Genomic DNA, 9,823 nt, shown 5'->3' on the forward strand with positions numbered 1-9,823 from the left:
AATTATCAACTAATTTATATGGATCAGATGCCTTTGATGGATATCTCATCAAACCTGAGTGTCACTTAGAAGACAAATTTGCTATTTCTGTCTTCTGAATTTGCAAGGGGAGATTACTATATGTTTTTAAAATGAGTGTTCTTTTAGGTGACTCTGAGAGAAATGCATTTTAAGTTTATCTGTGTTATCAATGCGTATGTGCAAATATACAATGAGCAGTATCCTTTGCAATTTCTGTATTTACATCAGGCCACACTGATTCACCTGTTAGGTATTGTTTGACAGGTTTGGTTGGCTTTGTCCACCATTTTCTTTGCTCCTAAAAACTGGTTGTAATACAAAAGTTCCTGATATATTGAGGAAACAGAAATGATTACTTCTGAAATTCTGATAGGATTCTGTTCCTAATGACAGAAGCCAACTTTGAGGTAGCCAGGGGATGAATTTAAAAAAAGAGAGATTTTAATTTCACACATGATCTGTTTTGTGTCTTTCCTCCAAACCACTAAGACATTAAAAATTAGTTTCCATTTCCGTTTCTCATTGTATTGACTCTCCAAAGTAAAAATCAAGTAGTCTTTGGAGGCTTCTGAAGTTTGCTAGATAATACAGGTATTGAAAGAGCGGCTAATTTCGATTGGGTTCTGAGTATGAAACTTTCTGAATGGTCATAATGACTTTCCAGAACCTTCAGGGTTGGTAATTATACAGAAATGCGAGGTGACTTGCCTGACTTCTCTTAGGGTACATTAGTATGAGTTAAACTTGGGATTGATGGTAAGGTAGAGAAGTAGTGGTTCAGTTTTAAGTTTACCCAAACTTAATTTGTGTTTTTATTCTTGTATATATTTATTCAGGATTCATTTTATACCCACTATAAGCCTATATTCTGCAAGATACTGGTGTATGAAGATGAATAAACTTGTCCCCAAGGAACAAATAATTTTAAAGTTAAAAGATTAAAAAAAATCCAATTTACACTGAAGAAGAAAAGAACAGATAACCTGTAAAGACAAGAAATCCAGATAATCTCAAAATTTTTCAAAGGGGCACCTGGTAGCTCAGTCGGTTAAGCATCTGCTTTCAGCTCAGATCATGATCCCAGGGCCCTCAGCTGGAGCCCCGCATCGGGGTCCCTGCTCAGTGAAGTCTGCTTCTCCCTCTGATCCTCTCTCTCTCTCTCTCTCTCTCTCACACACACACACACTCTCTCAAGTAAATAAATAAAATAAAATCTAAAAAAAAAAAAAGAATATTTCTTTGAAATTCTAAATGTCAAAGACAATAGAGCAACTTACAGAATTGAAGAGGAAAATTTGTGATCAATCCACGCTCCACGTGCAGTCTCCATAATGGAGCTCAGAAAAATATATCTGCACAGTACTCTTCCAAGGGAGAAAATGCTTGAACACATACTAGAGCCAATCAAAACCTGAATAAATTAGTACCTTAAATTGAAATGAATTAGCACCTTAAATAAGACCATAAATGAGCAATGAAATGAATGATTTCAAAACTGAGGGTGGCTGTCAAAAAGGGAGTGATAATACATAATGTAAAAACAATATTTTTCAACAAATATTTATTAGACCCCTCTGATAAACGAGGCACTGTTCTAGATGATGAGAACACAGTAATAAATTAAATAGACAAAAGTTAAATAGAATAAAAATTCTGCCCTCATGGAACTTCTATTTAGTAGTGGAATCAGAAAATGAACAAGATAAAATCAATGAAACGCGTACTATGAAATAACCCGATAGCATTTCTTGGGGCACAGTACCTCAGATTTGATGAACAAAATTTAGAAGTTGGATAGAAAAGAACAGAAGAAGTGAGTAAAAGAGGGATAAATTCCTTAAGTAGAAACAAGAAAAAAGGGTTTAATATTTTTTTTTGTATTTACACCGTGCACCCACCAAACAAAATGTAGGAAAGTTATTTCACTTTTCTAAAACTTTTGATAAAGTTACTTTATCAAAGTACATAGCATTTAAGAGGGTATGAAGCACAGTTTATATTAATAGTGGTCATAATATAAAAAGTCAGCAAATCCACAGACATGGTCTTCTTATTCTTCAGCTGGCTAAGTTTCTGCTCTTGCTTGCCTTATTCAGGGTATGGCCCTCCAGCCCCGAAACTGAAGCCTAGAAGCTGGGCATCACTCTTCACTCCCTCTTCTCTTTCATCCCATATGCCCAACCCATTACTCACCTAATTCTATTTCTCCATCTCTTAAATATGTCTCAATCCGTCTCTCCTTCCTTCCATGCTTACTGCTGCTTCGCTTATATGTGGCACTACCGTGTCTTACCTGGCTTTCAACCCCTAACCTCAAAACTAGTTTCTTTGCCTCCTGTCTTGTTTCCATCAAATATATTCTTCACAGGAAGACCAAAATAACCCTTCAAAGTCCTCTTTCTCCATAGAGAGATCATAGGATTCCTTCAAAGGTTTTTGAAATGGACAATCATTTCAAAAAAATGATTGTGTCATTTTTCTGCATAAGACACCAATGGCATTCCATTGTCCAGACTCCTTGGTATCACCCTTTGTAGTTTTGATTCTTGATGATCTCCCCCGGCTGGTATCACTCTTGTTGCCTTTCATATCCCACCACGTGAACATTTGCAATTGCTGAGTACTACATCAGGCTCTCTCATCCTGCAGCCCTGGCATAAGTCATTTCCTTCTGTCTGGGGCCCTCCCTTTGCTTCTATCTTCCTTTCACTTCTACAAACTTTTCTTGGCTCTTAGCTCTACTAAATCTGGTTGAGTTTCCTTTCGTTTCATTAGAAACTTGAACTTATCTATCACAACTCCTACTGATATTTCTGTAAACCAAACTAGATTATAAATCCCATGAAGCCTGTAGACCACACTTGCAGGCCAAAGTTTTACCCAGATGGGCTTTTATTATTAAATAAGAAATATTTTAAACAGTAAGTAAATACTTAATCTAAAAACTTAGGGAAGATAATAAAGAATAAGCCAAAGTATATCAGTAGAAGGACTCAATGAAGATTAAAAAAAGACAAAAACAAAAGAAAACAGAAAAACAGAAAAACAATATTTCTTTTTTTTTTAAGACTTTATTCATGAGACACACAGAGAGAGGCAGAGACAGAGGCAGAGGGAAAAACAGGCTCCCTGTGGGGAGTCCTATGTGGGACTCCATCCCAGGACCCCAGGATCATGACCTGAGCAGATGCTCAACCACTGAGCTACCCGTGTCCCAACAGTATTTCTTTGAAAATAACATATGCACAAAATAAAGTGAATAAATCTGTGACAAACATAATGAAGAGGAAAGTATACACACAATTGAAAAATTGGTATGAGAAAGGACAATACATATCAAGGATACTTAAAACTGTGATTATAATTTAGAACATCTTTTTAAATGGTAAATTTCCTGAATAAATATGAATGACCAAAATTGTCTTAATAATTAAGAAGTCTGAAAACTCCAGTAACTATGGAAGAAACAGAAAAGTTCTCAATTTTGTAAAAAAAAAAAAAAAAAAAGAATACTAGGTGGGACCAGCTTTACAGCTTTCACATTTTCAAGGAGCAGATTACTTAAATTGTTCCATGGAACAGAATAAGATTTTTCAATCTGCCAAATTAATTTTATGTAGATGAAATGATTCTGCTTCAAAAGGCTGAATAAATAACTCAAAACTCCCAAACCGAATATCTATCTTATCTTTGTATACGGTTGCAAAAGCCTTAAAATAATTATAGTCCAAATACAATAGTCCCTTAGTAAGTAATCCACTCTATCCAAGGAGGATTTATTCCTGGAACTCAAGAATGACTTAGTGAGAGAAATAGGTTAGCACATTATATAAATTTATGCAATGAAAAAAAAAAAAAAGGAAAGCTGATAAAACCATTTTAGCATCATTCTGGATAAACTAAAATACAAGGACATTTATTCAAAATGGAGTAAATATCCAATAGCTAAGCTGAAGAGACAAATACCTGCTTCACTAGATTTCTGGCATCCTGAGAGCCCTCCTGATCAAAAATCATATTGTTATATAGCTGACTGTCACATCTAATCAGTGATGACTGACAGTTAATTTTGGTCTAAGCCCTATTAAAGTTTCATTTTTGTAGGGCAAAACGATCAAACATTGGCCATTTCTTATGGTTCGCTCTACTGCAGATACTAAGAGAAAGTAAGTTTGCTAAATAACTTTATCTTTTTTTTTTAAAGGATTCTATGTATTTATTCATGAGAGACACACACAGAGAGGAGATGAGAGAGAGAGAGAGAGAGAGAGTGAGAGAGAGGCAGAGACATGGGTAGAGGGAGAAGCAGGCTCCCTGCGAGGAGTACTCCATCCTGGGGCCTGGGATCACACTCAGAGCCAAAAGCAGACACCCAACCCCCGAGCCACCCAGGCATCCCCGCTAAATAACTTTAGGGAGGACACTGCACCTGTGGAGATAAGCAGCAATGACTCAGGAACAAACCGGAAATTGTGCATAGTAAGGAGGGGTCTCTCAACTCCATTTAAACTTCTTTTACCCAGTGCTCAGGATCCAGTATTTCCCAGCACTCTCCTATAAAGTAGGCACACCTGAACTCAAAATATTGTTCCCACCACTAACCCATATTCCCCATTGAGTCCTCTTTAGTAACAGGACAGGAACAAGGCAGGGGGTCCCTCTGCTGGCTCACAGTCCTGGGGTGCATACAGCTGTGATGAGGGAAGCATGGCCCTCCCCAAGGTGCCAAAAGAATGGATGAGAAACAGCTGACTTACTCCCTGTGAGTTTCATCCTGCACCAGGAGACATTGGCTGCAGTTTGCCTGAGTCTTTGACATGACATTTTGAATCAACTAAATAGTTAATACAAGAAGAATAAAGGAATTAGATTACATAGTACTAGTAATCCTCATACTAGTTGTATACTAGTATTCACATCACAAAATAAAATAATCATTAAGAATTGTATTCAATTTTCAGTTATTTTACTTCACTTAAACCTGGGGTGTTTCCAGGAAATGTGTTGTTTGGGAATCCTTTACATCTTGTGAAGATGTGTTAACAGCAGAATGTCTACTCTATCACCCTGAATTTTCATAAGGAGGTAAAACTCTATAAAATCATGTACAACAATCTTGATGATCTATATTTATATAACAAAGGGTATTTTTAAATGTGTGTAAGAGAAAAATGAAAAACTAAAAATATAATTGAATATTGCTGGTCTACACTCAAAAAAAGAGATTTGATAAGAGTGCTCTAAAGTTCTGAGTCCTCAAAGGAAACACATTTTTACTAAAAAGTTGGTTGAAATGATTGCTATGGACTGTCAAGCATTTTCAGTGGTTGAAAAGAAAGAATTATTCAGATTTGCACAATACATAAATCCTAGGTACAAATTCCATTCTTTGTATATACATTACTAAAAAATATTTTGCTGAATTCATGCTATTGTGCTTAAAAAGTCATTGATGTTTTTTTTTTTTCTTTATTTATTTATGATAGTCACAGAGAGAGAGAGAGAGAGAGGCAGAGACACAGGCAGAGGGAGAAACAGGCTCCATGCACCGGGAGCCGGACGTGGGATTTGATCCCTGTCTCCAGGATCGCACCCTGGGCCAAAGGCAGGCACCAAACCACTGAGCCACCCAGGGATCCCCTCATTGATGTTTTAAGATGTGCTGCTTCTGTATTTTGTGTCTTAGTTGTTGAGACATGCAGAACTCATTAGAAATTTTTTTAAGTTTGATAGTGTGGTGGGTGTATGTATAATTAGCTACGTTTCTCTTCAAGGGGATGAATGAAAGATTTGAGGATACATGCTAACAAAATAATGAATCTGAGGAAATATTTACAGAACGGAATATTAGTAAACATAGTTATTATCAACAATGAACATGATGAAGGCTATGAATGACTTAGGAATCACGTGCATATACTGTTTTACTCATGCCCTACAGTTTTGTTTGGAAACTAATTCTAGTACAGAGTATTTTAACAGGATGACATACCCAAGAAGAAAGATCTCAGGACTCTTCCCTATTTTTTTTTCTTTAGATTTTATTTATTTATTCATGAGAGACAGAGAGAGAAGGCAGAGACACAGGCAGAAGGAGAAGCAGGCTTCCTGCAGGGAATCTTACATGGGACTCGATCCCAGGGCCCCAGGATCACGACCTGAGCCAAAGGCAGATGGTCAACCATTCACCCACCTGGGTGCCCAGACTTTCCCCCTTTTTTGATCAAAGACAAATGACATGGTGTTCAGATTTGGAAACTGGTTTGCCATGTTTAAAAAAGGTGATAATGCAGGCTGGTTGAACCAAATAAAGCCTCCATACTCTGTATATTACAGATAATGTTACCGGATTAACAGGATATACTAGCCACCAACTTTTTTTTTCTTCCAGAAAAAAATAGTTTGTTATTCGAGACTGGTTAAGAAATAATCAGTAAACTGATTATTCAATAAACTCATCAATAAGCTGCTGAGTCTTAAGAGTACAAATACTTCTTACGTTATTTCTGCTATAAAAGTTCTCTTATCACTTCATTCCAGAAAAGATGCTTGTAATTACTTTATGGGCAGTGAAAGCTGAGATATAGAGGGAAAATCAGAGATTTCCCTGAAAGCTGACTGCTTTCCATTGCAACATTTTTAGATGTAAGCCTTAAGGAGAGATTTTTATCAAATGATTTATTTGAATGCAAAATATATTAGAAATAAAAGCATAAGTGAATGTAAAAAATTAAAAAATAAAGATTTTAAGTAAAATAAAAATTTTAAAAGTAAAAATCTCAAGTGTGATTCTCAAAGTGTAGAGAAAGCATCTTACCCCAGCAGAGCACAAAATTTCAGTTGGTAAGATTGTTTGTTTCACTGAAACTACATCATCACCATCAACCAAATCTTCACAGCCAGGAGTGGAATGGAAAGTAATGTCTTTTCTTTTTTACTGTCAGAGAAGAAAAAAGCTTGGTAGCATGAGCAGTACCTTTTCTGGGAAAGCTATCCAGAAAAATCTCTCCCCTTTACCAACCTTTCTGAAAAGGAGTCAATATTCTATTTATCAATTTAAAAACATCAACTACTACAAACTTTAATGACAAAATTATAATGACAGTTTTATTTTTTTATTTTTATTTTTTTTATAATGACAGTTTTAAATAAAATTTCAGATGAATTTTATATTCCTGCAATATATTTTATGTTGATAACATACAGCTTTGCCACATGTTTGGCTAAATACAAATTTGTAGCATTTGGTCTTGCTATTCCTTCAAAAGATATCATCAGTATCTCTCTACTTAACGTTGTTTTGAAAATACTAGCTAATATATTAAATCATAAAGTGGAAATGAAGTATAATTCCTAAAGGACAGGAGATAAAATTACCACTATTTGCAGCTGACAAGAATATAAGCTTAAAAACCTATGAGTATCTACTGAAATATTCTCAGAGTTAATGAAACTTCATTAGCAACTCAGATTTTAGCAGCTCAGAGTTTTAAAATAAGATTTAAGTAAATGGAAAGATATAACTTTTAGTAGTGAGCTAAATTAAGTGCAAAGATGTGAATACCTCTCAATTAATTTGTTGGCTTAACAAAGTTCTGGTCGCAATTCCAGGGGAATTTATTTTGGATGTTAACTTAAAAAAAAAAAAAAAGTCAAAAAATTACCTAAAGGAATAGTGGGTAGAGTGGCTAAGACTTTTTTAAAAAATTAAAGTGATTAAAAGGATATTGCTCTTTTATATGTAAACATATTGTAAAGTAACATTCAGTAAAATATGACTTTACTGAGAAAATGGAAAGAGAGATCTGAAACAAGATAGATGTCAGAAACAGATCCCAAATCTTTGGAGATGAGATGGGTGTTTGTGGCTATTAAGGAAAATGAGCTCTTTGAAGAGAAACAATCAGAGAGGTACCTACTTCTCTCTCATGAATTGGGTTAATATTTCAGAAGACCTTATAATAATGCCCGGCACATAGTAAACGCCACGTAAGTGTTAAGTAAATAAATAAGATATAAGCCATCAAGACATATTAAGACCTAAAATAAAACATTAAATCTTAAATAAAATGCAGATGAATTTGGAATTTCAAAAAAAAAAAAAAAAGGGCAAAAATCGGTATTTGGCTACATTCCATCCAACACTAGAAACAAAATACAAAGTAAACAACAAGCTGGGTAAAGTATTTCCAGCAAGTGTGGTAGACAAATATATAAAAAGTTTTTACAAGTCTATTGGAAAACCAGTAACACCTCTTGATAAAGTACATGAACACACAAGTTATAAAAGCAGCGTGTAATTCTGACAGACTTATAAAAATAGGAATTCAAAATAATAACAATTTAAAAAAATCAATAAAGGCTTCAAATAATGTTTTAGAATACTAATAAAATATCTTTTATCAAAGCTAAAATGCTTATGGTTGGGACACCTGGGTGGCTCAGCGGTTGAGCATCTGATTTTGGTTCAGGTCGTGATCCCGGGGTCCTGGGATCAAGTCTGGCATTGGGCTCCCCCTGCAGGAAGCCTGTGTCTCCCTCTGCCTATGTCTCTGCCTCTCTATGTCTCTCATGAATCAATAAATTAAATCTTAAAAAAAAAATGCTTATGGTTAAAAGGGTCTTGTAATGAAAATCAGTAGGCTTTCTTGCCTTCCCCCTACTCTTGATTCCCAGTCTCTGAAGGCAAGCACTTACCTCTTTGTTTCTTCTCATGTTTATTTTCATATCTCTTAGTAATAAGCTTACATTGCTTTTGCTATTTTTGTCACTTTTATACCTTAATTATTGGTCTCTGAAGTGACAAATGAAATTTTAGCTCTCTTGCAACATACCTGCCTCTCCTCTCCCATCCTACTCAAGCCATTAGATAGCGTCTTAAAGTTAAATTATTACATTACCGTGACCATGTCAATATTGTTTCCCTCAAAACCAGGTCATGTTTTATGATGATATGTCTTTTACAGTCTTTTGCCCCCTCATGCCCTGGAGTTTCTGATTGCCTTTATTTTTTTATAGCACTAATTGTCTTTATCATATTGTCAAGCTCTTTTTAAACTCTTTATCACACCAAGCATGCTGGCAAATCCTCATTTGGACTTAGACTACCCTCCCAGAATCCTAGCTCTTTTTGCTCCAGTCTGGGTGGTTGCTCTGCAAAGATTTGTTTAAAAGATTACATAGAAAAAAAAGGGTGTGGTGAGACACTCCACCAGGGCTGATGGAGTGTAAACTGTTACAACCACTCTAGAAAGCAAGGTGTCAATATTTGTCAGAAGCTATAAACATTCAAAGACTTTGACCCCATGTCTTACTTCTGGAAATTTCTTCTAAGAAAATAACCAGACACATTATGCAAAGTTATGTTTCCATGATGATTGCTACTGTGGTGTTTACATGAAAAATTTGAAGTGACTCAAGTGTCCACTTATTGGGGAATTGTGGAGTATTATGGAATACTCTGGATTCATTAAAATTCATTGGTGGGGCATTTTTTTTCAATCCTGCTTTGGGGAAACACCTCAAAGAGAGAAGTGGCTTTCTTCAAGCAACTAAAACTGAGGTGATTGTCAACCAGCTGAGCCATGTTATACACATCCAGGAGACAGAGACTAAGCAAACAAGATCTGTTTTCAAAGTGATCTTCAAATAGAAAGATACAAGCACACACACTGCAAATTCCCAAGTGTTCATTACTGTGGAGTGGCTCTTCACATGGGCGACTCCATGTAGCATGCATGCTCCAAGGGGGTGGCAGGGCTTTATTTTAAAATTTCACAATAGTAGTGATGCTCCCCAACAA

Source organism: Canis lupus, chromosome 35, assembly GCF_003254725.2.
Source record: "Canis lupus dingo isolate Sandy chromosome 35, ASM325472v2, whole genome shotgun sequence".
Lineage (NCBI taxonomy): Eukaryota > Metazoa > Chordata > Mammalia > Carnivora > Canidae > Canis > Canis lupus.